Source organism: Paramormyrops kingsleyae, unplaced genomic scaffold (genome assembly GCF_048594095.1).
Source record: "Paramormyrops kingsleyae isolate MSU_618 unplaced genomic scaffold, PKINGS_0.4 ups139, whole genome shotgun sequence".
Classification (NCBI taxonomy): domain Eukaryota; kingdom Metazoa; phylum Chordata; class Actinopteri; order Osteoglossiformes; family Mormyridae; genus Paramormyrops; species Paramormyrops kingsleyae.
The window spans coordinates 23,168-41,397 of record NW_027326077.1 but is presented as its reverse complement, the minus strand read 5'-3'; the positions used below and the strand labels follow the sequence as shown (position 1 = coordinate 41,397).

At 41.6% G+C, this 18,230-nt stretch overlaps 2 long non-coding RNA genes across 2 annotated transcripts; both read right to left on the bottom strand.

Moving 5' to 3' along the window:
- Window positions 1–2,503: 2,503 nt before the first annotated feature.
- On the bottom strand, window positions 2,504–7,956 carry LOC140587047 (uncharacterized). Its single transcript, XR_011988797.1, has 3 exons — window positions 7,749–7,956; window positions 7,196–7,268; window positions 2,504–6,159 (listed from the first exon to the last, which is right to left on the bottom strand). It is a non-coding gene; the product is annotated as an uncharacterized lncRNA (long non-coding RNA).
- A 1,671-nt stretch (window positions 7,957–9,627) lies between these two features.
- Window positions 9,628–16,800, bottom strand: LOC140587048 (uncharacterized). The gene is made up of 3 exons (XR_011988798.1): window positions 16,673–16,800; window positions 9,850–9,864; window positions 9,628–9,726 (listed from the first exon to the last, which is right to left on the bottom strand). It is a non-coding gene; the product is annotated as an uncharacterized lncRNA (long non-coding RNA).
- Window positions 16,801–18,230: the final 1,430 nt, after the last annotated feature.

Here is an 18,230-nt window from a genome sequence, read left to right as displayed (position 1 = left end):
AGGAAAAGGGCAATAAGACCAGCAAATACAACTAGTAACTGCAATGATGGAAGTGTCCAAAGCTTAGGATGATCGGACAGGTAGGACATGTAGGACAAGTAATAGAGGAATAACGGCAGAGAACTGGCAGCCAGGGTAGTAGAAAGTCAGACAGAATTAGATTCGATTAGAATTACGATGGAGATTGAGCGTAGGGTGAACGGGATAGGAGATGTAGGACAGAGCAGGACTGGTTTGGGTGAGATGGTCTGAGTAGTAGGTAGAAATTAGGATGGAGATGGTTTTAGTGTAGGCGTAACAGGTCAGTAGATGTCGGACAGAATGAAAAACCATCCGGTGGAGTGCCTGAGGCCGTCTGAATGTCTGGTTGAATAATAATAGAAGCTTCGTGGGGAAAACGCCTTTACGTCTCCCCAGCTTGCTTTACGGAGAGTATGCTGTGCACATTGGGCTGCCTAGCTCAAGTACCCACCAAAGCGACCCTCTGATTACAGGCACACAGGCTTAGCCCACTGAGCCTCTTGCTGCTGTGGGTAAGATAGGTGAGATCGGTAGACACCTTCCTACCTGATCTGGTAACTCGTTTTAGCTGAATTGGCCTAGGTGGGTCTTAGACATAAATAAACAGTGGCGGTAGTGCTCCCGTTTGACCGATCGACACGAAATTTCTCTGGGGTACAGCCCTACATTAATGAGACAAATCTGGAAATGATTGGCTGAAGCATGCCTGAGATATAGCTGTCTGATTGAAATGGGCGAGGCAGCAGTACAGTCAGGGTGTGGCTGGTAGCCATATCTTACCAAAAGTTTAAGTTTTTTTTCTAAATCTTTAAAAGGACTGTCTCCTGATTTGAATGACACCAGATTTATGTAGGTTGGGTGAAAATCCTAGGAGATTAACCCCCAGGGGTCTGAGGCCTCTTTTCCACTTTCGGGGTAGTCTGACATGCCTTGACATTTTTAAATATTTCACCTATCTAAAAAACATTTATCCCAAAGTGTTGCATGTGCTTTTATTCAGCACAAACTCAGCACCAATGATCTGAGACCACTCATAATGTTATTTTATTTTTTGTTAAAATCAACTTTAAACATATGCTTTTCAGAAACCTATTTTCAGACATGCTGATAAATTATAAAAAATCACATTATAGACATTTCTAGGTAAGACTTTTGAGCTCTGAAGCTTATAGACACAGGGGTTGGTTACACACAGGTGAAAGAGACATTCTGAAATTTTATGTGGTTTGATTACTAAAGTGTTAGAACTTTGGAGTGACACTCTTTTTCTGAAAGTCAGTGGCCAGCACAAAGAATATTGATGTGATAGGCGTTCCCACACCTCTAGTAGTTTGCATACTGTCAATGGCCCGTCAGTCTGGAATGTCACTGCACCCCACACCCATCACTTTGGAAAGGTAGTTTGATATGCAAGAGAAGTAGCAACAAAAAAATCCTTTTTTTTAAAAACAAAATCAGTTTATTGATAGATAGAATGTCACAACATAAGTGAATAAATGTACAACACAAAATAAGCAAATCACAAAATAAATGGGTGCATGAATAATGTTTATTTGCGACAGTTCATTCACAAATCAATACAGGGCTAGACATAAGCCGCGGCACCGCGGCCAATGGCCGTCGTGCCTTTCAAAATTGGCCGCACGCCTCCTCAAAATTGAAGTACCTTACGGCCAAGATTGGCCTGCCTTTAATGTTTGTCTGGCCGTATGCCCCCCTTTTTACCGAAAGTAACGTTCATTACACAAAAGACTTGCGCACGACACGGTCCACTTTACCTCGTCAACAATCGATGCATCTGTACTGAACCCGAACCCAACCTTCGATACGAGAAACGAGGTCGACCCGCACATCTCGTAATTCCCAACTACTGAATGAACCGCAATGAATTCTGGACTAATACGATCATGTGTTCATCGCATGATTGGCTGGTACGGTATGTATCGTCCAGCCTACTATGGAGCCACAGCAATGACAATGGTGCATCATTGGGGGTTACGTTTTTGATTGGAAAAGCCATCCGACGGTTTCCGAATAACAGATAGGTGTCCTCTTCGGTAATCATCGTGTAGTTGTCGTCTGCTGCTTATGCTGTCACCATGCCTCGCAAAGATCGAGAACGTAAAAGAAAGCAAGCTGAACTCGCGGCTACTGCCGCAAAATGTTGCAAATTATCTACTTTGTTCAGGTAAGTGTCAGATGGTGTTGTAAAAAAACATTTGCCGAGGCAGAGCAGATTTGACTCAGAGAAGTACCAAGCTCTGCTGGGAGGATATAGGACTGGTAGCGTGCAGTGTGCAAAAAACGAACGTCAAGTCAATTGTCATGTACACTAAAAGAATACGGGTGTTCTGAGCAAATACAAAAATATTGACGGCTCCTTTATTGTTGGATTTTGTTTTTTTAAATAAAGCTATATATATCGATATATATATATCTATATATATATATATATATATATATATATATATATTCTGTCTCAAATCGAAGGTCGTATTGCGTAGGTTGTCTAAACTTGGTAATTACAGTAATTGGTAATTAGTGACTCAGTATTGGCCCAATGCCTTTTTGGAAAGTTTCTGCTTTTTTGAAAATAAAAGAAATGCATCCTTTATGAAAATAAAATTTCTCCACAAGGCCCGAGGTGTCCTATGAAATTTAAATAAATGAAAAAAACATTTTTACTCCAGATTTTGGCCTTGTGCCCAGGCTTAATGGCCTTGTGCCCTAGAAAAAATATGAATAGCCAAGGCCAAAGTGGCTGTGCCCTCCTAAATCCTTATGTCTAGCCCTGTCAATATAACAAATTTTTAGTCCTGATTCGCATGCCAAGCCTCGAAACAGTTTCTGTTTGGTTGAAGGCAAAGCTGGACATCACAAGCTACGCATTTCCATGGGGTTTTTGTTTTGTTCCCACCATGCATCCTGCAATTCATACAAGTCTTTCGCCCTGAGGTAGCCTTCATCCTGCCGTCAGTGCTCAGCTCAGCCCCAAGAACTGGCACATGAACACCACTCATCTTTGTGGGGACATTCAGTGTCACCCACACAGCTGTGCGGTGAGCTCCTCCATGAACGCCTTGTGGGTCATGCTGTCCTGTTGCATGATCTCTCTGTGGATAATGTAGGCGTTAGTCGCGGAAATGTCCAAGAAGTGAAGAAAAAGTTTCCTGTACCACTTCATTCTCTTGTGCTGTGTCGTGTAGTACTGGATCAGCTGGTCCGACAAATCCACACCTCCCATGTACTTGTTGTACTCCGTCACCGGTGAGGGGCATGGAAATGACTCGGTGATCCAGACACCCTGCTTGGATTTAACTTTCCTTCGTACCGTATCCCCAGCATAGGCGTTATGGATGGTGGAGCAGACGGACACCTCTCTCGTGTCCTTCCACTTCACAAAGAGAAGAGGCCCGTCCCTTATCCAGCGGTACATCCCTCTGGGCGACTTCTTTGTTAGTGCATTGATGGCACTACGTGGACAGTCCTTCCTAAACTCTCTATAAGTTCCAAACTTAGATGCATACAAGTCCTTGAAAAGTTTTGGACTTGTGTAGAAGTTGTCCATATATACATGGTACCCGGACCCCAAAAAACATCTATCGGTCAGTGACATGACAGAGTCATAAGTCCCTGGCCAGTGGGGAAGTTGTTCTTTCCAGTGTATACTGAAAAGTCCACAGTATACCCATTGCTGGAATCTGCGATAAGGTTCCATAGCACTACATGCTTTGGACCCTTAATTATGCACCATTAATATCTAATTACAATTATATGGCCAATAAAACAATTAAAATGTCACCTTATATGCATGCTATTAAAAACAGGGTTCTTGCAGGTATCAGAAAGTTAAATTTAAGGCCCTTTTAAGACCTTTTAAGACCATTATGAGTAAAATTTAAGACCAACACGATGCATTACAAGAAACATTCGAATGATACCAGAAATTCTCATATTTTATGTCACTCATATCCTTAGCCCAACATCCACATATCATATGTGTTTACAAAGTGCGTTTTAATATGTTCACATGTGTTTAAAGCATGTGGGAGTGGTATTGTAAGGCTTAAACTATAAAAAAGTTTATGTATATGGTCTTTCTATATTGCGGATTTTCATCTATCGCTGATGGGTCTGGAATGTAACTTAGGTGGGGGGATCCAGACCCATCAGCCATAGGTGAAAATTCGCGATATAGAAAGACCATATACATAAACTTTTTTATAGTTTAAGCCTTAAAATATATAGTGATCCCCCGCCTATCGCAGAAGTTACGCTCCAGTCCCATCAGCGATAATGAAAACAATTGGAAACAGCTGATAAACACGGGGAATCTACACAGGGTTAACGAGGGGGCGTGGCACATGGGAGGAGCGAATGAGCGGGGCAGGATATACTGCACTTTTAATCAGATTTTTTAGATTTTCAAAATAAATTCAAATTCAAATAAGTTTTTTTTTCATCTCTATTTTGCTTTTTTGTCTTGGTTTAACTTTTTAAAATCTTGTTTTTATAAAGCACTTTAAATAACCCCTGTGTATGATAATAAAAACTTGCCTTGCCCTACCATAAGGAGACCGAGAAACGTTCACCTCAAGACCACACGAACAACTAAAAACTATATGCTGGAAACTAAGACATTCACAAGGTAACTCCAGGATAAGCTCTGTAAAAGTAGAAATGTGTTTATTTTATGATAAGATAACGTGAGCCAACTGGCTAGTACTGTAGTTGCCTTTTAACTGAAAAAATTCACTCCAGTCAGAGAAAAAAGTTACTAACGCACTACTGTACATCAAAACATTTACATTGCAATAATTTATGGCATGAAATAAACTTGTAACTATATCATTCAGTAATACAAATAATAAAACAACATACCGTTCACATTAGCCTCACGGACTAAGTTAGCGCTTGATTCCCCTGCACTTCCTGTTGTGGCTGAGCGTGCACCTGACGTCAGTGGCTGAAAGTGCACGTTCTGCAGCCAGACCCTTCTCAAACTGTGTGCTTGCCTAGCCGCAGTGATCACGCAATGGGATTTGTAGTTTTATTACCACGCAGACACTGGTGCAGACCAGAAAACACAACCAACAGATTAGTTTTACAGCATTTTACTATTTTATTTTCTGCGGACAATGCTTATTGGGAATGAATGGAGGTAAGAATTTTAAGACTTGGGTAAATTAAATTTAAGACCGAGGATGAAAATCTGGGCATTTTAAGGCCTTAAATTTAACTTTCTGAATTTTTTACTTTTTAAGACCCCGCGGGAACCCTGTAAAAAGTTAAGACCTTTAAAAAGGAACACATCCGCAGACTTCCAACCTCTGCACAAGGGTCGGGCTAAAACAGTATCATACACCTTCCCAAAACACATAAAATCAGTAACCTTGGGAATAAAATAGGTCAATCACACAATAAACAGCACAACAGATCAAACAAAATGTTAATAAATGTTAATATTGATGAATAAGTGCTAACAGTGATCAACCAAAACAGTGCTCAGTAAAATCTGTAAATGCCATTAAATAAAATCCATACCAAATAAAACACACACAGAGAAAAACAAAGCACACTTACCTAAAACCCGAAGTGTCCTCTGTGTGCTTCAGGAAAGTGCATCATGTCAACCCTGTAGGATGGAGTGTCACCACCTAGACGTACCGGGGCAGCTTACGCCTAGGATCAAGGTAGTTGGATGGATGTCAACTTACCTCTGGGGGTAAGTCGTTTAGGTGGATGGCAGCTTCCTTCTGGGGTCTGGAGGTTTGGGTGAATGTCAGCTTACCTCTGAGATCAGAGCGTTTGGGCGGATGGCAGCTTGCCACTGGGGTTAGGGAATTTCAGTGGATGTGAGCTTACCTCAGGGGCCTGCGTGTTTGGGTAGACCGCAGCTTGCCTCTGGGATCAGGGTGCTTGGAGGGACAGCAGCTTACCTCTGTGGTTGGGCCGGTTGCATGTTTGGGAGCTTACCTCTAGGGCCAGGGCGTTTGGTGGATGGCAGCTTACCTCTGGGATCAAGGCATCTGAGTGGATGAAAGCTTACCTCTATTATCAGGGTGTTTGGGTTTATGTCATCTTAACTCCTGGGTCAAGGCGCTTGGTTGGATGCAGTTGGTTCGATCAGAGCTTTACCTTTGGAATTAGGGCATTTGAGTAAATGACAGCTTAACTCTGTGATGATGGTGTTTGGGTACATGTCAGCTTACCTCTGGGGTCAGAGCGTTTGTGTGTAGGGCAGCTTATCACAGCTAACTCTCAATTAGTTTAACTGAATTTATCCAAAAATTATTATTATTTCTATACCTGACACACAAAATACTGTGACTTACATATAATGTGATATGTTGTTAATACAACCAGTAATCAGAACAGTGTGACATGTGCTGCACACCAGGGCAATTTCAGAATCCCTAATCAGATCTGTAGTTAACACCAAGTTATGGTAAACCAAGTGACGCCTATATACATGTATGGAAATCACACAATCGGAAAAATAGTTTACCGAAATATTAACAGAGGTATTTCTCACTCACTATCAAACACGATGTAAATTTTCCCTGTAGTAATTAATAGATCAATAGACACAAAAAACCCAGAGGCACACCAACGAAAACACAACGCAATGCTAGTACCAACTAGCAAGAACTAGCTAAACAGCTAAAAATTCGCAAGAAACTTCTAAATTATCGAAACTCAGCTACATCGATAAGTACATAAATTACCACGAAACATACATGTATTAGTTTAATAAAGTCTAAGCAGAAATTATCAAAATAAATCCGGCTTTGGTTTTGTTTGCCGGAGCTCAAACGTCGGACATCTCCCTTAGTAAAAGGGCGCGGACTCTGGTCGTTAACAGCCACCTGCCGCTCGCGCCACACAACGTCGTTGACCGCAGTCTGTCATACTCTCGCGTGTTTACGTCTGACTGACGCGTGCCGCAATAGTGAGATTTAGCAGTACTAACGTTAAAAAAAGCTCTTACTGACCTCATTTTACTGTATCATATGCGCAGTAATTTATCTTGCTTTCTTAAAATAACCAATAAATTTTGGTGCTACTGCTCTGTCTGAGTCCATGAATTATGTCCTGCATAGAAATGTGTAGTGGCAGAACATTTAAACAACTGGATCGCATTTTAAAACATAATCTTATGTAGACATCACACCTCTCCCGGAAGACTCCCGCAAATGCACCACAGCTCACTCACACCCCCGAACGATGTGCAGCATCCCGGAAATCTGTCCACACAGAAATAAAAGCAATCAAACGCAGGGAAGTGGCCAGGAGCCTACGGATTGTATGTTGGGCGCGGCTACGGATCGTCTGCCACCGCCCCCCAACTTTCACAGCCAGCACCCCCTCCCTTCCCTAAAGTGGGATAATTCAGACATCCCAACCTGCAAAAACTCAATTCAGGAAGGTGCCCCCAACCCCCCGACAAGGAGGGAGATAACTTCAACAAACTTGATTTCACAGTTTAATTTGTTCATTAATTTCCTCTGGTCAGCGCACTAAATTACGAAGGTCAATATTATGTATTTTGACAAATAATAAAAGTAGATTACTTTACCATTTCTGCAAATTCCTTAATTATATTCCATTGCTACTTTACAAAAGTCTTCAAGGAGTCTTTCATGACAGCATTAGCAACTAACCAACTGTCTAACTAGTGTAGACCTGAATAATACAGCACATGAAATGACACTTGTTAAACTCACCTCAACATGCCTTTTACAATCGTTTAAACCGTCATGGGCAATGCTGAAATCACTGTTGCAAACAGTACAGCGCGCGGAACATTGTCATTATTTTCATCCTTATTAGACAAGGATACACTTTTGTGTAGTCTGAATTGAAATGCGTTTTATATTTTCGTTTTTTGGGGCACTCTCCCTCTGTCATTATGCTCCACTGAACTGATAACTTCGGTCCTCGAGAAGTTAAATAAAACCCCGCACGCATTGAAATTTGATTGGCTTATTTTGCTAAGTAAACCAATCGGGATGCTGTCTGTCTAGCACGGGCTACAGGCACACACGCAGGGATCCACACATATGCACGTTCTCTCTCTCGCTCTCTCTCTCTCTCGCTCATTCCGTCATGCGCGCGCGTCTTCTTTCAGGGATATTTTATTGAATTTGCCAAGAGGAGACTCCCGGAACTTCCGGGAGACTCGGGATGTCTGGATAACTGCTTATTTGTACTATAATGATAGCTGTTAATTTTCAGGGAGCTGTGATGATATTCGAAATTGTGCAGGGTTATATAAGTACTGTGAAGCTCTCGTTATCCAGTTAAATGTTTAAAAATATTTATTATTTTATCATATTTTATGTATACTTTCAGCTTATTCACAGGTCTCTCCTGCATTCATCCGTCCATGCCATAATGTAAAATCAGACAGATTGCTTAACTTGCAGCTGTCCAATTACGCGTACATATTTTATTGCTGCAGATAATTAAAGTAGGTAATACAACGCTGAAGGTTAGATGTATAGTACGATTACATATGTACAACATGTGGTCATTTCAGTCAGACAAACGTTTAAAATGGAAAACGAGCTTTCCGTTTTTACCGGCAATTTCCGTAGCACGTCTTAGTCGAAGTACTACACTGCCATCTATTGGACAAGTCAGGTTACTGAATCGTGAAATGTGTCTGTACTGAAATTGATAAAACAAACATAATATCTTCAGTCATGTTTTCTTTTAGGACCACTACAAGAGCATTATCAGTATGAAGGTTTATCAATAAAAATAATTTATTAAAATAAATATTACAGGGCTCTCCCTGAAAATAAGATGCTCTTAGCTTCCAAAGCCAAGGACACATTCTAGTGATTTTCCAGGAGACTGGACCTAACTAACCTGGGGCCTTATGAAAAACAATCAATTATTTGCAATTATTTGCAATTTGAACTGTCATGTTGAAGCTCACAAGGTGTGGAGAACAAGAAACACAAGTATGGGAGAAAAGCAAGGTGCAAAGCATACACAAGCAGTGTAACGACATATCAGTTACAATGTATGATTAAAAATACATAATTTCTCACAGTATGAATAGTGGCCCGTTGCTCCTACTATAGCCTCACACCTCCAGGGTCATGGGTTCAATCTGCACCCCTGCTGTAATAAACAGTGAAGTTATTACAGTAACATGATGTTTATCAATAAAATAGTACAATACTGTAGAAAAAATGCTTTCTGGGCAATATTTATGAGAAACTTGCCGATAAAATACTGTAATGTACTGTAATTCTGTACATGAACTGCAAAAAAATAAACTGTAGAATTTACTCAGATTGAATGATGTAACAATTTGCACTCACTTTTTTGGGTTGACTTTAAACCCTTTTTAAGTAAAGTATACCCAATTCTAGGAGACATTTTAAATAAATAAAGCTATAATATACCTACTGTCACAGTACCATCCTATAAGATTTACTCAAATCAATTAATATTTCAATATTAATATTAATTAATTTGAATATTAACATTAATTAATATTTCAAATCAATATTTGTACTCACTCGTTTGGGTAAATTGGGGTATTATTTTTCATGAGTAAAGTAAAGCCAAGTTTAGCAAATAACATACCTAATGTATTTAAAGGGCCTTCTTCAGCATCCAACGCAAAGTGGTACCAGGCTTGAAACAAGGGTCTTTGCCAGTATGACTTGATACAGTTTTCTGTCCCTTTGGGAGTAAAGGTCTTTGTTCAAGAGCTAATTAATGTGGCTATTCTGCCAAGGCTGGGCTGTTCTGCAGCTGTGGTATATTTCGCCCACCGTCATGAAGGAAACTCTGCCAAATACTGACCTTGCAAGATGTTCTCTGTTGAGATAAAAAAAAAATGGAGCAGCTGTGATTGCTCATGTAATGCTTTTTTTGGGGTGATGTATTTGTTAATGTAAGGCCACTTTGATTACCCACACTTGGCCTTGTAGCCTTATATTTGCAGAAAAGAGCCTGAACAGTGATATTCTTTGCTGTGTGGGTCCTGGAACTGCCCACTTCCCTGTAGACCAATAGTGTTGGATGTATATTTGCATAGCATGACATAGTACTGCCAATGATTTCGTAGATTTTTAATTCATTGTCATGATGTTGAGTAGGACAAGCACATAAAACCCCAAATATATTGTGACTACCACAGCTAAAATGGATCTTGGTGGGATGTGTTGGTTTGTGCTCCATGGAGTGATTTTGGCTGGGAGACTAAGACTGGATGTACATAGAATAAAAAAACCTCAATGACTTCTAACATCCCCACCATAAGGACACACATTAAATCCTGCTTATTCTAATCCTGGTATTTAAACCATCAGTTTCTCAGGACTCTTTAGCAGTTATACATCTCTAAATACACAAAGCCAACTGATACAGAGCAATCAGTTTAAACAACCAAAGGAATCCTGAAACGGAACAAGCAATGATATGTGGTAGAGACTAATATCTGTGGCATTCCATTCTCAACTGCGGTGGGATTCTAAATATTATGTAAAGATGGATATCCAAAAATTAAGCCTAATTAAAAGTGAAATATTAAATGAGCAAAATAATTAAATTTGTTGTTCAATCCCAAGTTGTGATTAAAAAGCAATGAGGCTGCCACCCATTATATCTGCTCTAGGGAAATGCACTTCTGCAGCCACTAGGGGAGCTCTCACCTTCTCTCAGCTCTGCTAAATAATGTTGCGTAGTCTAACAAGCTTTATAATCTGTGTCAGTGAGCACTGCTTTACTGGAAATGCCTCCCCCCGGAATTATTGTAAACAGGTATTACGTATCATAGGAGAAATATTTGAAAATGAAATAGATTTATTAACTGGCTCCTGAAATTAGGAATTATAAATGAACTGACCTTAATGAGTATTAATTAAATTAATTCAGAGACATTGCAGTTCATTCCACATGAAAAGTTACAACTTAAGCTAAATCTGCTTAAATCATTTAGAGTGTTTAATAACACATTCAAGTTCAAGCAACTTGAAAAACTGAGCTTTTAAACTTAAATCATTTGAGGCAACTAATTTCCTCTGATTTGAGTAAACTCAACCTAGCAGGGTTTACAGCGTGGGTGAACTTCAGCTTCATTTATTTAAAATAATTTATTTCCTAAATTTGGGTATACTTTTCTTAAAAAAAAAAATCAGTTTAAATATACCCCAAGATAAGTGAGTGCAAAAATGCTGCCTTATTTAATTAGCGTAAATCGTGTGTTTATATCTACAATGCATTAAAATTAGTGGGTGCAGTTCGGGTATGAGGGCCCCACCACTGGCAGATGGCAGAGTCCCCCATCCCCCTCCCCGCACCCCCAAGGCCCTAATGTAATATGGACTGTGTATATCACTAAGGTGCAAAAAGTGGGCGAGCAGTTGAGGCACGGGCACCCCACCGCTGTCAGACGGCAGAGCCCCACCTGCCTCAACCCACCTCCTCAGCCCTAGTGTCATGTGATGTCTAACATGCAAGTAAAATTTGAGGAGCAGTGTCTCAGCGCACCTCCCCACCGCCCCTCAAGGCCCTAGTGTTGTGTGAAATGTGGTGTTGGGCCCAGGGGAGCAATAAGGGCGTGCCAGGAGTGGGCCCCCCCCCGGCACCGGGGCCAGATCCCCGATTGGCCCCGATTAGTCCCCATCCCTGACCCCGCACAGCCGGCAGGGACGGCCAACCGAGGTGTTCAGGGGCGCCACAGGCAGCCCGGCAGCAGGGACCCCCCCCAGGCGCAGACCGGGAGAGACCCACCACACCACGCCCGATGAGACCCCGGCTAGCAGCCAAGGACGGGACAACTCCAGACCCCCCAGCAAACGGGGAGCCGGTCCGGCTAGGCGGGATGACCCCCGCCCCCCGGCCACCCCAAGCCCCCCCCCAGGCGAGGCAGAGGCTCCCCCCACCGCCCCCCCCCCCAACCACCCCACAGCGCCCGAGGGCCCCGCGCCGGAATCGCCAACGGCAGACAACGACCCGCCCCACCAGGCAACGGGCCCGGGCAGACCAGGCACCCCCAGCATGCGGGCGACCACCCGCCCGGGAGCCGGAGCAGCGGCCCCAGCAGATAGAGCCCACGGCCCCAAACCCACCCACCCCAGCGCAGCGGCACAGGCGGAACCCAGAGGCCCCACCCCCCGATCACACCCTCAGCGCGCCACCCACCCCAGGGGGGCAGAACCCCCAACCCCCCGCACCGCCCCCAACAGGCCAGGCCAGCGGCCACCCAGAGACATTGACCACGTGCCCTCAGCCAAGAGAAACCCCAGAGGACCACAACAACCCTGTCCCTCCGCCCCCAGCCCCCAACCCGGGACAGTGATGGTAATGCCCCACCACCCTCGACAACATTACATTAAAAAGTTAATTATTGGAGCCCAAATATCTTCAAAATCGATCAATTGATTTTTCTTACAGGCAGATGACCTCTCCATGGAAACATAATCCCAGAGTAGATTTTTGAACAGATTTATATTTAAATTCTCTTTTGACTTCCAGTTCAGAAGGATTGTTTTCTTGGCAATGGTTAGTACTGTAAGAAGCATGCATGATTTATTCGTGTCTATATTAGTGTTAGTGAGGTCCCCAAGCAGGCAGAGTGAGGGGGAGGGTGGGATGGGATGCCCTAGGTGTGTCGATAAGTCTTCACAAATCCTTTGCCAGAATTCGTTGACCGGTGTGCAGTACCAGAAAGCATGCAGGTAATTATCTGGTGCGTCCTTTTTACAAGTTAGGCATATGTCAGTATCTCTGATACCCATCTGGAACATCCTCTGCCCTGTGTAGTGTGTTCTGTGTAAAATGTTGTACTGTAATAGCTGCAGGTTGGAGTTCTGATTCATTCGGAAGGTATTCAAGCAAATTTGCCTCCAGAAGTTAGTGTCTGGATTGATGAGTAAATCCCTTTCCCATTTGTGGGTAGGGAGTGAGAGCGTTATATCAGATTCTGCTAGATGCACGTAAATCCTAGACAGTAGTTTTTTAGTTGGTGTTATTAAGAAGTTTGCTATTTTAGGTGAAAGCTCCAGCTCTAATTGCTTACGGCACCATCTATTATGTATTATTGATTTAAGCTGAAGATATTCTAAGTATTTGTTTTTCTCAATGCTATAAGTTTCTGCTATTTTGTCAAATGATATCATGCGATTGTCTTGGATTATGTTCGAGGCGCTTGATTCCTTTATTATGCCAAGCCAGGAAGTTTATCATTTTTTTATTTAACAAGATGTCAGGGTTGTTCCAGATGGGTGTCAGTTTGCATGGGACCAGTGAGGTTTGGTTCATTTTAAGAAATTCCCACCAGGCTGTCAGTGATGTGCTGATGTTGATGCTCTTAAAACAACATTGTCGTTTAAGTATATGACTGATAAATGGCAGGTCCTGGACTCGAATATCATTACAGAACGTTTGCTCAATATCCAGCCAGTTAAGGTCTAAGTTATTTTGTGTAGTCCATTTTAGGACATATATCAATCTATTGGCAAGAAAGTAGTTGTAGAAATTGGGAAGCTCCAAACCCCCACAGTTTTTGGGTTTCTGTAAAGTTTTTAAACTTATTCGTGGTGGTTTAGATTTCCATAGATATTTTGAGATTAAGGAGTCCAGTGAATTAAACCAAGTCCGCGGAGGTTGACTCGGAACCATTGAGAACGTGTAGTTAATTTTTGGTAAGATCATCATTTTGACTGTTGCTACTCTTCCCAGAAGTGATGTGGGTAGATTGTTCCACCGTGCAAGGTCATCTTCTATCTTTTTAAGCAGCGGACTATAATTTAATCGCATCAGATCTGACAGCTTGGCAGAAATGTTAATACCCAGATATCTAATGTTCCCAGATTGAAGTGGGATAGTTGGATTGGACTGGAAGTCACAAGATATTGGAAGAGTAGTCGACTTATTCCAATTAATAGAGTAATCTGAAATGGAGGAGAACTTATCTATGAGTCTTATCGTCTCTGTGAGGGAACCCTGTGTATTTTGAAGAAAAAGTAATACATCATCTGCATAAAGACTAATTTTATGGGTTATACTTGCTGTTTGAATACCTTTGATATTATTATTGTTCCGAATTGCTGCTGCCAATGGTTCAATAAATATAGCAAATAGTGATGGAGAAAGTGGACAACCTTGCCTAGTGCCCCTTCTGAGAGTGAAGCTTGGGGAGATTTGATCATTCGTTTTTACGCAGGCTTTAGGTGAACTGTATAAAATTTTAATCCAGGTTACGAAGTTCTCGCGAAATCCAAATTTTAGTAAGGTTGCCATTAGAAATTTCCAGTTGACCCTGTCAAAAGCCTTTTCTGCGTCCAATGAGATGATTATGGCTTCCTTATTTTGAATGTTGCAGTAGTCTATTACGCCAATTAGTCTCCTCATGTTGTTAGTGGACTGTCTGCCTTTAATGAAACCCGTTTGATCTGGATGTATTATATAAGGTGTCACTTTTTCAATTCTACTAGCCAGTGCTTTGCTGATGATTTTAAGGTCCGCATTTATGAGTGATATTGGTCGGTAGCTAGAGGGGAGAGCAGGGTCTTTGTCAGGTTTGAGGAGCAGGTTAATGTCTGCACAATTCATATTTGGGGGGATGCTGCTAGTTTCTTTAATTTCTATAACCATTCTATGGAATAGTGGTGCTAGCAGAGGCCAAAATGTTTTGTAGAATTCTGCTGGAAGTCCATCTGGACCTGGGGCTTTCCCGTTAGGCATACATTGTAGTGCCTCGTGAAGTTCCAATATTGAGAGAGGTAATTCTAATGCCGATATTTGTTCATTATTTAATTTTGGTAGGTCGATGTTGTTTAAGAACTCTTCTATTTCAGAATTGGTTGGATTAATATTAGGTGAGTATAATTTTTTATAGAAGTCCCTAAATATCCTTATCTCTCCTAGGCTATGAGTTGCCTTCCCATTGGGGTCTGTAACTGAAGAGATTGCTGCCTTCTCTTTATTCTGTTTTAGTTGGTTTGCTAAAAACTTACTTGATTTATTACTATGTTCAAAATTGTCCAAGCGTAATTGACACAATTTTTTGTCTCTTAATTCTTGCAATTTCATTTTACTTTTCCTCAGCTCATTTAGAAGGTGTTTTTCTTGGGAGGCAACATGTGCTGATTCCAAAGTTTTAATTTTCTGTTCTAGTTCTGTCTCGAGTGCTTTTTCCTTTTTCTTTTTATGTACTGAATATGATATTATTCTGCCTCGTATTACAGCCTTTGCTGTCTCCCAGAGAATGCACGCAGAGATACTTGGCAAGTCATTTGTTTCAATAAATGTTGTCCAATCTTTTTTAATAACTTCTAGAAACTCTGAGTCCGTTAGTAATGATGTATTCAGTCTCCACCGTTTAAAAGGTGGTGCACTAACTTTTACAGTGACCGTCATAGTGACAGGTGCATGGTCACTGATTGTTATAGGGTGAATTTGTGTGTCACATATATCTTTCATGACTGTATTACTGATAAGAAAAAAGTCTATCCGGGAGTAAGAATGATGGACTGGTGAAAAAAACGTGTATTCTCTAAGCGTGGTGTGAAAAGTACGCCAGACATCGCATAGGCCGAAATCATTCATATATTGTTTTACTGTTTCGGATGACTGGCAAGTACGGTAACTAGCTGCTGTACTACGTCTGTCAGATTCTGGGTTAAGTACTAATTTGAAGTCCCCTCCCAGTATAAATTCTGTGTCTGAGTATGATGATATTGCAGCAAAAAGGTGGTGGAAGAAGGAGGGGTCATCACTATTTGGACCGTATATATTGGCAATACATAATTCTTTGTTATATGCTGAAATTTTAATAATTATGAATCTACCTTTTGGGTCTGCAATAGTGTCTTTACAGTTGAAACATATTCTTTTGTTGATTAAAATTGCTACACCTCTCTGTTTTGAATTATAACTAGCTAAGTATACGTGTGGAAATTCTGGTGAATTTAATGTTCACTGTCCTGTTTTGGCTAAGTGAGTTTCCTGTAGTAGGACAATGTCTGCCTGTACTGTTGTTAGATATTCTAAGATTTTACGTCTCTTAGCAAATGAGCCAATACCACACACGTTCCAAGTGACAAAGCGTAGTGAATTCATGCTGTCCTAACTTAGACCCCCTGAGTGCAATCTAATGTTAAAATGGACGGATGTGTGTGTATGTGAATGACTGTGTGTGTATGAGTGTGAATGTGTCAGGATGAATGTGTGTGCAAATGTCACATTTGTCTCCATGTGTGCTACTAAGATGAGGAGATCTGTCTGAGCTTGAGTGGGCATGTGTATATGTTAGTGTATGAATGCTGTTTAGATGAGGGGGTGCGTGTATGTTTGAGTGGGCGTCTATGCATGCGAGTGTGTGACTATCTACGTGTATGTGTGGGTGTATAGTATCTGGTAGACTGCTTCCAGATAAAACATTTTTGAGCGTCAATATCGATATGCTACAATTACCATAACAATGACAATGATGGCCATAACAACAACAACAAGAACTGCGACTGTGGTGAGACATTAAACAAGGGGGTTGAGGAACAGTAAGGGGTATAAAGTGACCCGGCCTTAATAGTCCTAGACAAAGCCGTCTAGTGTGCTGCGTGCGCTAAAAACCTGTATTAACTGCCAAACTTTTAAAGTTAGTTTATTAAATGCGTGTTACCTTAGTCGGAAGTGGTTTCAGTAGAGCCAAGCGGTGGTGTTCTGGTCGCGAAACAGTTGTCCATTAACATACAGTCTGTCTACTGCGATGACAGCCCGGGCTCCTTCCGCAATGAATTTTTTCCTTAGCTGGAACAGGATTCTGCGACGATCCAGGATTTCTTTGGGAAATTGGTCGTTGACGCTGAAGTCCGTTCCTCTGAGCTCCCTGCCTCGGCTTTTCACCAGCTCCTTTTGTTTGAAATGTTCAAACTTGGCCACGATAGGTCTTGGACGCTGAGCTTCTTTCCTCACCCCTCCTATGTGGTGGACCCGATGAAACGTGATGTTGTTGACGGTGTCCCGAGAAAGTTTAAGTTCTTGTTGCATGAAGTTTCTGATGGTAGCTTCTGCGTCTTCCTCTGCACGCTCCGGAATTCCGGCGAACACTAAATTGTACCGCATACTTCTTGCTTGAATATCAAGCAGGGACTCTTTCATACGCTTATTTTCTGTGGAGAGTTCCGCCATACCTTCCGTGAGGGATTTTACGGAGTCTCTGAGAATCTTGTTTTCAGATGCGAGCGATTCCACCTGTTGTTGACTGTACTCCAGAGATTCCCGTAGTGCTTGAAATTCCTTGTTAAGGATTTCTACAAGTGCCAGTCGGGCGTCAAAACTGGAAAGTTTGTTATTAATGGACTCTAGGATATCTCTGTTTTCCTTATCCGGCGATGAAGGGCTGCTTGAGGGGCTGTTTGAAGTACAGTCCGAGCGGGTTCTCTTCGTGGATGGAGTCGCTTGGTTCTTCTTCATGATGAGTCGCTCGTAATACTCGTCCACGTAATCCTGTAAGTCTTCTAAGGTTTCTTCGTCCAGGATGTAATGAGTAAACTTCTCTATCCGATAAACTATATATACTATATATACTATTATTAATATTATTAATATTTTGGCTTGGTTAAGTTGGCTGTCGAAGTAAGTTTTGTTTGTTTTTTAGTAGGACGCTGCCATGTTGGATTACGCACAGCTCTCACGGGATCTCACAGCATCACGGGAACAGATGAACTGTAAAATTAATAGTAAACTACTGCAACCCTCCTACCAGTAGTTTACTTTAAATTAACATGACAATTTTTTGCATTTATTTTAAGGGGCCCGGCTGCAGCTGAGAGCAGCGCGTGGCTCAACAGACTAAGTATCTGACCATATGATCCAAAGGTTCATATCCAGCCTCAGCTGAGTAGCTCCATGTCTTTGGGCTCTTGAGCAAAGCCCTTGATTCCCAACGAGGCAGAAAATTTGCATCAGGCTTGTGTGAGCAAAGACACTTGCATCATGCCTGGTTCCACTTTGTATCAGATGCTGATTATGGTCCTTTAATTGGCATTGGGGAAATTGGGGAAAGCATTTGGGTTTATTGTACTGATAAAAAAAGATTTGCCGAAATTTCCCAAAATAAGTGAGAATAAGTGAGTGCAAAAAATGTTGCCTTAATTAACTTGAGTATATCCTAAACGGTATTTTTTTCAGTGTGGTATACCCTCCGTGCACAAGATGGCACTTCTAATGTTCAAAAT